At 25.6% G+C, this 11439-nt stretch overlaps 2 pseudogenes; both read left to right on the forward strand.

The window, feature by feature from the left end:
- The first annotated feature begins 249 nt into the window (after nt 1–249).
- On the forward strand, nt 250–5821 carry LOC129242276 (NADH-ubiquinone oxidoreductase chain 2-like; annotated as a pseudogene).
- A 419-nt stretch (nt 5822–6240) lies between these two features.
- Nucleotides 6241–7779, forward strand: LOC129242277 (cytochrome c oxidase subunit 1-like; annotated as a pseudogene).
- The last annotated feature ends 3660 nt before the right edge of the window (nt 7780–11439 follow it).

Consider the following 11439-nt stretch of genomic DNA (forward strand, 5'->3'; position numbering starts at 1 on the left):
ATATAATATATTAAAAATAATTTAACTCCAATAAAAAATAATAAATAATTTAAAGAAAAAGGTAAAAAACACTTTCAAGCTAAATATATTAATTTATCATAACGAAACCGAGGCAAAGTTCCACGAACTCAAATGAAAACAAATGAAATAAATACCAATTTCAAATAAAATACTAAATTAAATAAATCACAACCAAAAAAAATTACACAAAATAATATACTTATAAATAAAATTCTAGCATATTCAGCCATGAAAATTAAAGCAAATCCACCACTTCTATATTCAATATTAAACCCTGAAACTAATTCAGACTCACCTTCAGCAAAATCAAAAGGTGTTCGGTTAGTTTCAGCTAGACAAATACAAAATCAAACAAGTCTAACTGGAAATATAATAACAACAAATCAAATATAATTTTGATAATAAAAAAAATCTAAAATATTATAACTTCCAATTAAAAAAACAAAAGATAATAAAACTAAAGCCATTCTAACTTCATAAGAAATAGTTTGAGCAACAGCTCGCAACCCACCTAATAAAGCATAATTAGAGTTAGATGATCAACCAGCTGCTATAACAGCATAAACTCCTAATCTAGTACAACATAAAAAAAATAAAATACCTAAATTAAAAGAAAATAATTTTACAAATAAAGGAATACATAATCAAACAATTAAAGAAATAAATAAAGAAAAAATAGGAGAAAAATAATAAGAAATATAATTCGATAAAAGAGGATAGGTTTGTTCCTTAGTAAATAACTTAATTGCATCACAAAAAGGTTGAGGAATACCTATTAAACCAACCTTATTAGGACCCTTACGAATCTGAATATACCCTAATACCTTACGTTCCAAAAGAGTTAAAAAAGCTACTCTTACTAAAACACAAATTACCAAAATTAATCTACCAACAAAAGACAAAATTATTTCCATAAAAATCAAGTACTATTTGTAATATAAACTACATAAATAAATTCTAAATTTATTGCACTAATCTGCCAAAATAGTTTATTTATATTAATAATATTCTATTATTTAAAATATAATTATTTTAATATTTGGTCCTTTCGTACTAAAATATTACAATTTATTAAAGATAGAAACCAACCTGGCTTACGCCGGTCTGAACTCAGATCATGTAAGGATTTAAAAGTCGAACAGACTTAATTTTTGAACGGCTACACCCAAAATTATACCTTAATCCAACATCGAGGTCGCAAACTTTTTTGTCGATATGAACTCTCAAAAAAAATTACGCTGTTATCCCTAAAGTAACTTATTCTTATAATCAATATTAATGGATCAATAATTCATAAATTAATGATTTTAAAAAATTAAAAGTTAATTAAATTTTAATATCACCCCAACAAAATAATTAATATAAAAAAAATAAAATAAATCAAAAAAATTTAGTTTATATTAAATATAAAGATTTATAGGGTCTTCTCGTCTTTTAATAAAATTTTAGCTTTTTAACTAAAATATAAAATTCTATTATAAATTTATATGAAACAGCTTATACTTCGTCCAACCGTTCATACCAGCCTCCAATTAAAAGACTAATGATTATGCTACCTTTGCACAGTCAAAATACTGCGGCCATTTAAAATTATTCAGTGGGCAGGTCAGACTTTAAATTTAATTCAAAAAGACATGTTTTTGTTAAACAGGCGAGTATAAATAAAATTTGCCGAGTTCTTTATATAAACTTTTCAATATAAAATATTTTAACAATATAATTAAATATACTAATTTGATCATTATTACTTTTTATTTTAAAATTAATAAAAAAATTTTTATAAATTCAATGAAAACAAAATTAAATAATATAAATTATAAAATAATTTATAACAAACTTATAAATGATTGCTAATTCTATGCATACATTTTAAATAAATTATTCAATGATTTTTAATATTTTATTTTAAAGCTTATCCCTTAAAATATTCAAATTAATAAATTTTTAAATTAAAAAAATAAATTAAAAATTAAAAATTTGTAAATTAAATTTATTTCTAAAAAAACTAGATACCTTTATAAACGAATAACATTTCATTTCTAATAATTTATTCAAAATAATTTTGATACATTAACTTTAATAAATTATTAACTCTTATAAAATCGAGATTAATAAATAATTATTAATTATTAGATCAACCCTGATACACAAGGTACAATAAACTAAATTTTCTTTTTAATTAAAAATTTTTCAATTTATTTCAATATTCTTTCACAATACATAATAAACTATTATTAAAATTATTTTTTCACTAAAACTTACTAAAACATTATTTTTTATAATTATTTTTAATAAATTATATTAATAATAAAAAAAATTAATAAATAAATATTAAAATTCAATTTATATTGATTTGCACAAAAATCTTTTCAATGTAAATGAAATACTTTACTTAATAAGCTTTAAATTGTCATTCTAGAGGCACCTTCCGGTACATCTACTATGTTACGACTTATCTTATCTTAATAATAAGAGCGACGGGCGATATGTACATATTTTAGAGCTAAAATCAAACCTTTAATCTTTAAAATTTTACTATCAAATCCACTTTCAAAAAAAAATTTCAAATTTAAATCCATTTAAATAAATTTATTGTAACCCATCTCTACTTAAATATAAGCTACACCTTGATCTGATATAAATTTTAATAAAAATTATTGAAAATTATTACTCTAATAAGATATTCTAATAACGACGGTATATAAACTGAAAAACAAATTTAAGTTAGGTACATCGTGGATTATCAATTACAGAACAGGTTCCTCTGAATAGACTAAAATACCGCCAAATTTTTTAAGTTTCAAGAACATAACTATTACTACCTTAGTATTTATTAATTACATTTTAAATAATAGGGTATCTAATCCTAGTTTATTTATAAAATTTACAAGCTTCAATTAAAATTTAATAAAAATAAATAATTTTAAAATTTCACCTAATAAAATTATACATATTTTATTTATATAAAATTTAACTTATACCAAAAATATTTTATTTGTATTATTTGTATAACCGCGGCTGCTGGCACAAATTTAGCCAATACTATATAAAATTACTAATTCCAAATTTCTTTGATTTATAAAATTAATTACTGAGAATAAAAAATAAATTAATTATTATTAAAATAAATAAAATTTCACACAAAAATTTACATATAAAATAAATCAATAACAAAAACATAAGCCAAAATAAAACTTTAATAATTAAATAAATCAAAAAATATTAAAAAAAATTTTGTTTAATCTATTTATTTAATAACATAAATTAGTTATTTATCTTAATAAATATTAAAAAAATTTAACTAAAATATTTATTTAATAAATTCTTAATTATTAACAAAAATAAGTAAAAAAAAAATTCAATTAATTTTTTTATAAAATAAATCTAAATTAGTAATTCCTCCTTAAAAGTAAAAAGACCCCTAATCAAATTTACCATTTCTCATTAAAAAAAATTCAATGAAAACAGCTTATTTCATTTCAAATGTTTTCATTGAATTTAACTACTTATATAAGATCAACACAATAAATATAAATTATTAATTAATTAACTTAATAATAACTAAAATTAATTAAAAAATTTAGTTTAATCTATTTATTTAATAAATTCTTAATTACAACTATTTGTGTATAAAATATTTAAACTAAATTTAAAATTTAATAAAACATTTTAGTATTTCCTCCTTAAAAGTAAAAGACCCCTAATCAAATTTACTATTTTTCATTAAAAAAATTCAATGAAAACAGCTTATTTCATTTCAAATAAGTTCATTGAATTTAATAAATTAATAAAACTTAAATAATACAAATAAATTAATAGAACTAATGAGTATAAAATAATTATATTTAATTTAGATTATTTAGCATAAAAAATTTAGTTTAAATAACAAAATAAAATTAAATTTATAGTTAAGAATTTATTAAATAAATAGATTAAACAAAATTTTTTTTTTTTTTTTTTTCGTTTTCATATTTATTAAATTTCAATATTTATTGATAAATAATCCTCTTATTTTTTAATTTTTAAAAAATTTTTTTTTCTAAATAATATATTTTATAATAATAAGACCTATACTAAGTTAGATCAATAAATATCTATATGTATATAAATATTTAATTAATTAATAGATGCCTATTAATTTTGTTAAAAAACCCCTTTAAATTAGAAAATGCAGAATTGTATATTACATTTATAGGCACATACTTTGATCTAACGTTAGGCATTTGTATAAATTAATAATAAAAATTAAATTTCTTATATTCATCTATATATTTATATAAGAGTTGTGATTTTAACTCTCGGAGATGTCTATATTGGAATTTTTAATTATCTAGATAAATAAAATATTATAATAATTAATTTACTATATTTAATTATTAGATTAAAATAAGTAAATTTAATTAAATTTATCCCGTTTTTAATAAATCAACTATTAAAAAAAAAAAAAAAAAAAAAAAATTCAATGAAAACAGCTTATTTCATTTCAAATAAGTTATTTTCCTTTAATGAATTGCCTGACAAAAAGGGTTACCTTGATAGGGTAAATTATGTAGTAACTTTTACATTCATTATATTTAATAGAATTAAACTATTTCTAAAAGTATCAAAAACTTTTGTGCATCATACACCAAAATATAAAACAATTATTAATAAAAACAATAATAAAATAAATCACATTTTTGTTTAATCTATTTATTTAATAAAAAGATAAGCTAATTAAGCTACTGGGTTCATACCCCATTTATAAAGGTTTTAATCCTTTTCTTTTTAATTTTCAATAATTCTGCCAAAATCATATTTTTTTTTTATTTTAATAGTAGGAACATTAATTACAGTATCATCTAATTCTTGATTAAGAGCTTGAATAGGTTTAGAAATTAATTTGTTATCTTTTATCCCCCTAATAAGAGATAACAACTTAATATCAACAGAAGCCTCTCTTAAGTATTTTTTAACTCAAGCAATAGCATCTGCTGTTTTATTATTTGCTATTATCATAATATACCTTAATAATTTCCCTATACTACATTCAAATTCAATATATAATGATATAATTATCTATTCTTCTCTTTTATTAAAAAGTGGAGCAGCCCCTTTCCATTTTTGATTCCCTAACGTTATAGAGGGATTATCATGAATAAACGCTTTAGTATTAATAACATGACAAAAAATTGCCCCAATTATATTAATTTCATATATCACAATTCAACAAAATAATTTTATTTTTTCAATTATTGTTCTATCAACAATTATTGGATCGATAGGAGGATTAAATCAAACATCTTTACGAAAATTAATAGCATTTTCATCAATTAATCATCTAGGATGAATATTAGCTGCAATACAAATTAGTGAATCAATATGAATAGTTTATTTTTGTTTTTATACATTTTTATCCTTTAGTTTAACATTTATTTTCAATAATTTTAAAATATATCATATTAATCAATTATTTAATTCATTTTTTAACTCAAAAATTTTAAAATTTATGTTATTTCTAAATTTACTATCTTTAGGTGGTCTTCCACCATTTATTGGATTTCTACCAAAATGATTAGTTATTCAATTATTAGTTTTAAATAATCAATATACTCTTATAACAATTATAACAGTAATAACTTTAATCACATTATTTTTTTATTTACGCTTATGTTTCGCTGCTTTCATATTAAACTATAATGAAAATAATTGAACAAATTGTATACAAATCAACAAAATTTCATTTAAATGCATAATAATTTTATCTTTTATTTCCACATTTAGATTAATTTTAGTATCTATTATCTACCTAACTTTATAATATCCTTCCTTATAAGCTCTAAATCAAAAATTTAATTTTATAAAAATTTTAGTTTATCATAAAATAAAGAAAGGCTTTAAGTTAAGTAAACTAATAACCTTCAAAGCTATAAATATAAGTTAAATCTTTTAAGCCTTAGTAATATTATATTTATACTCCTTTAGAATTGCAGTCTAATGTCATTATTGACTATAAAGCTCTAAATTTTAAATTTAGATTTTGTTTAATCTATTTATTTAATAAATTCTTAACTATAAATTTAATTTTATTTTGTTATTTAAACTAAATTTTTTATAATTAAATTTTTGATTAAAAAGAATTTATTCTTATAAATAGATTTACAATCTATCGCCTAATCTTCAGCCATTTAATCTATTTATTTCTTATTTAATTATTAAAGAATATTTTAATTGTCTTAATCGCAACAATGATTATTCTCAACAAATCATAAAGATATTGGAACATTATATTTTATTTTTGGAGCATGAGCTGGAATAGTAGGAACATCTCTTAGAATTCTAATTCGAACTGAATTAGGACATCCAGGAGCCTTAATTGGAGATGATCAAATTTATAATGTAATTGTAACAGCTCACGCATTTGTGATAATTTTTTTTATAGTAATACCTATTATAATTGGAGGATTTGGAAATTGATTAGTACCTTTGATATTAGGAGCACCTGATATAGCATTCCCACGAATAAATAATATAAGATTTTGATTATTACCTCCTTCTCTTACACTATTACTAGTAAGTAGTATAGTAGAAAACGGAGCTGGTACAGGATGAACTGTTTATCCTCCATTATCATCTCTAATCGCTCATGGAGGAGCTTCAGTAGATTTAGCCATTTTTTCATTACATTTAGCTGGAATTTCATCAATTCTAGGAGCAGTAAATTTTATTACAACAGTAATTAATATACGATCTACTGGTATAACATTTGATCGAATACCTTTATTTGTATGAGCTGTAGTATTAACAGCACTATTATTACTTTTATCTTTACCAGTACTAGCTGGTGCAATTACTATATTATTAACTGACCGAAATTTAAATACATCTTTTTTTGATCCTGCTGGAGGAGGAGACCCAATTTTATATCAACATTTATTTTGATTTTTTGGCCACCCAGAAGTTTATATTCTAATTTTACCTGGATTTGGAATAATTTCTCATATTATTAGTCAAGAATCAGGTAAAAAGGAAACATTTGGTTCTTTAGGAATAATTTATGCAATAATAGCAATTGGACTATTAGGATTTATTGTATGAGCTCATCACATGTTTACTGTTGGAATAGACGTAGATACACGAGCATATTTTACATCAGCTACTATAATTATTGCAGTACCAACAGGAATTAAAATTTTCAGTTGATTAGCTACACTACATGGAACTCAATTAAATTACTCACCAGCAATATTATGAGCTCTAGGGTTTGTTTTTTTATTTACAGTAGGAGGATTAACTGGAGTAATACTTGCTAATTCATCTGTAGATATTATTTTACATGATACTTATTATGTAGTTGCACACTTTCATTATGTATTATCTATAGGAGCAGTATTCGCAATTATAGCTGGATTCATTCACTGATACCCTCTACTTACTGGATTAAATATAAATCCTAGATGATTAAAAAGTCAATTTATCATTATATTTATCGGAGTAAATTTGACATTCTTTCCCCAACATTTTTTAGGACTAGCAGGTATACCCCGACGATATTCAGATTATCCAGATGCATATACAACATGAAATATTATCTCAACTATTGGATCTTCTATTTCACTATTAGGAATTTTATTTTTCTTATTTATTATTTGAGAAAGCATAATTTCCCAACGACAAGTTATTTACCCTATACAACTAAGTTCATCAATTGAATGACTTCAAAATACCCCTCCTGCTGAACATAGTTATTCTGAATTGCCACTTTTAACTAATTTCTAATATGGCAGATTAGTGCAATGGATTTAAGCTCCATATATAAAGTATTTCACTTTTATTAGAATTATAAATATAAAATAATTATTTATTTAATAAATTCTTAATTATAAATATATATATATATATAATATAATACACATATTTATATACATAATGACAACATGAGCAGCCCTTGGCCTTCAAGATAGTGCCTCTCCCTTAATAGAACAATTATCATTTTTTCACGATCACACCCTTATAATTTTAGTAATAATCACAACTTTAGTAGGTTATTTAATATTTATATTATTTTTTAATTCCTATACAAATCGAAATCTACTTCATGGACAAACTATTGAAGTAATTTGAACAATTTTGCCAGCTATTATTCTATTATTTATTGCTTTTCCTTCTTTACGACTTTTATATCTAATTGACGAAATTAATGAACCTTCAGTAACTCTAAAAGCTATTGGACACCAATGATACTGAAGTTATGAATATTCAGATTTTATAAATGTAGAATTTGATTCATATATAATACCAACAAATGAATTAACAGTAGATAGATTCCGATTACTAGATGTAGATAATCGTGTTATTTTACCAATAAATTCACAAATTCGTATTTTAGTAACAGCCGCAGATGTAATCCACTCATGAACAGTACCCACTCTTGGAGTAAAGGTAGATGGAACTCCTGGTCGATTAAATCAAATTAATTTTTTAATAAATCGACCAGGATTATTCTACGGTCAATGTAGTACCGCATCGAATACTTTCAAAGCCGGAGCGTTTGCACCCATTCGGACGACATGACCCAGCCAACGTAGCCGCTGGATCTTTATTCGCTGCGCTATGTCTATGCCGTCGTAAAGCTCATACAGCTCACCGTTCCATCGTCTGCGATATTCGCCATTGCCAACGTGCAAAGGTCCAAAAATCTTCCGCAGAATCTTTCTCTCAAACACTCCAAGCGTCGCCTCATCGGATGTTGTCATCGTCCACGCTTCTGCGCCATACGTTAGGACGGGCATGATGAGAGTCTTGTAGAGTGTTAGTTTTGTTCGTCGAGAGAGGACTTTACTGCTCAGTTGCCTACTTAGTCTAAAGTAGCACTTGTTGGTAAGGGAGATTCTACGTTGGATTTCAAGACTGACATTGTTATCGGTGTTAATGCTGGTCCCTAAATAAACGAAGTCTCCGATACGCGAGTGCGCCGACTGCACTGTGCGACAGTGAAATTATACTTTTATAGAGACCTAGTACAACTTGTAGGTATAGTAAAACTAAGAAACATGGTATAGGAGAAATTTCCAATACACCCCCAAAATCTCATTTTATGGCCATAAAACCGTTTTTCAGTAGGTTGATGTGAACAATCCCTCCTAACTTCGCCAATTTCCATCCGATTTCGAATTTGTTTTTTTAGTTCGAAAGAAGAAAAACAAGCCTTTTTGACAGTGTGGTGACATTTTTTCTGAAATGACAACTGACGAGACTGTAGACGGAAGTATTCGGAATTTTTTTATTTTTTCTCTATTTTTTCAACTTTGACATCATTTTTGCGATATTATCCGATATTGAGGATGTTTTTTAGTAAACTACTGTTATAGTGAATTTAATTCTGCGTCGAATGAGCTATATTTGACTGTAACTGAATTAAAATTCATAGAGTTGTGCGAGTTTTAAGATTTTATTTTTTTTACTAATTTTATAGCAAGTGTCAGTATAAACACATCATCAGTACGAAACAGTACAGGTTTAAAATTTTACAAGATGTCGGGAAAAACTAATCAAAAATGTTTGCTAGACCTGCTCCGTTTATAAGAGTCATCACTTGTTTTACGTTTCAAGGACCAGCAGTAATCAGCAAGCATGTTGATGGAGTTCTTCCCTTGAAAACGTTTTTCGATGACTCCTATCTCCTGGTGAAATCTTTCACCCTGTTCATCGTTCATCTGGCCCAGGTTTTCCGGGAAAAAATTCAAATGTGAGTGCAGAAAGTGTATCTTGATGGACATATTGCATTCCATTTTTTCGTACGCACTCAAAAACTCTTTGACGACTTCAACATAATCAGAGCTCTTTTTATTTCCAAGGAACTTCTCACACAATGATTTAAAACTTTCCCATGCCCGTCTTTCAACTGCACTGAGCTTACTCGTAAATTTCTCATCTCGCATGAGTTTTCGAATCTGAGGCCCGACAAGGATCCCTAAAATTGTGATGACTCTTATAAACGGAGCAGGTCTAGCAAACATTTTTGAAATGAATATTAGTTTTTCCCGACATCTTTTAAAATTTTAAACCTGTACTTTTTCGTACTGATGATGTGTTTATACTGACACTTGCTATAAAATTAGTAAAAAAATAAAATCTTAAAACTCGCACAACTCGCACAACTATATGAATTTTAATTCAATTACAGTCAAATATAGCTCATCCGACGCAGAATTAAATTCACTATAACAGTAGTCTACTAAAAAACATCCTCAATATCGGATAATATCGCAAAAATGATGTCAAAGTTGAAAAAATAGAGAAAAAATAAAAAAATTCCGAATACTTCCGTCTACAGTCTCGTCAGTTGTCATTTCAGAAAAAATGTCAACACACTGTCAAAAAGGCTTGTTTTTCTTCTTTCGAACTAAAAAAACAAATTCGAAATCGGATGGAAATTGGCGAAGTTAGGAGGGATTGTTCACATCAACCTACTGAAAAACGGTTTTATGGCCATAAAATGAGATTTTGGGGGTGTATTGGAAATTTCTCCTATACCATTTTTTTTAGTTTTTCTATAGCCACAAATCGTGCTAGGTCTCCATAAAAGTATATTTAATTTTTTTTTTTTTGTCACACCGTGCTGTTTGTTTGAAGACAGGAGGTACTTCGTTTTGTCCTCGTTCACCACCAAACCCATTCGCTTTGCCTCTTTATCCAGTTTGGAGAAGGCAGAACTAACAGCGCGGTTGTCAACACCGATGATATCGATATCATCGGCATACGCCGACCGTACAATTGTCGCTCTTATAAAATATTGTTTCAGTACTCGTATATATGCAATATGTTGATCCATGAGATTGAAGTTAAACATTAAGGCAACGCAAAAATTTACATTAACAAATAATGTTTAGAAACTTAATAAAAGCTTTTTAGCAAATGCAAAATCAATTGCTAGCTTTTAAATGCGAGTTATATTAAACTCACACATACATAGATCTGGCTAAGGAAGTTTTAATATAAACCCCTATTTTAACATTTGCCCAATATAAAATAAAATATGAGGATCTTGCGCTTTAGAGCAAGAACAAGGGCAAGGGTTCGCCCTTAGGAGTTGTAAAGCTCAGAAATATTATAACAAATTTAATAAAATCAAATAAAAGAATTTGTATTATGTGGGAAAAAACGTTCATAAATTATTCGACTGCCAAATCTGTATGTATATGTGTTCAAAATTCCACGTAATTATCGAAATTTATAAATATATGACAAAAAAGTTATTTGCAGCTACATCCGAACCAGCCATTATCCATCGTTACATTTAAAATGTGACTTTTTCGCTCAATATCATAATACTGCTGTGATCCTCTGGATACAAAATGCAATTCCGCGAGCTTCCACGTAAATAGCCTTCTCAGTTCGTCGCAGTGCTTGCACAATGGACAATTCAATGTAATATTT

This window comes from Anastrepha obliqua, chromosome 3 (assembly GCF_027943255.1).
Source record: "Anastrepha obliqua isolate idAnaObli1 chromosome 3, idAnaObli1_1.0, whole genome shotgun sequence".
Taxonomy (NCBI): Eukaryota; Metazoa; Arthropoda; class Insecta; order Diptera; family Tephritidae; genus Anastrepha; species Anastrepha obliqua.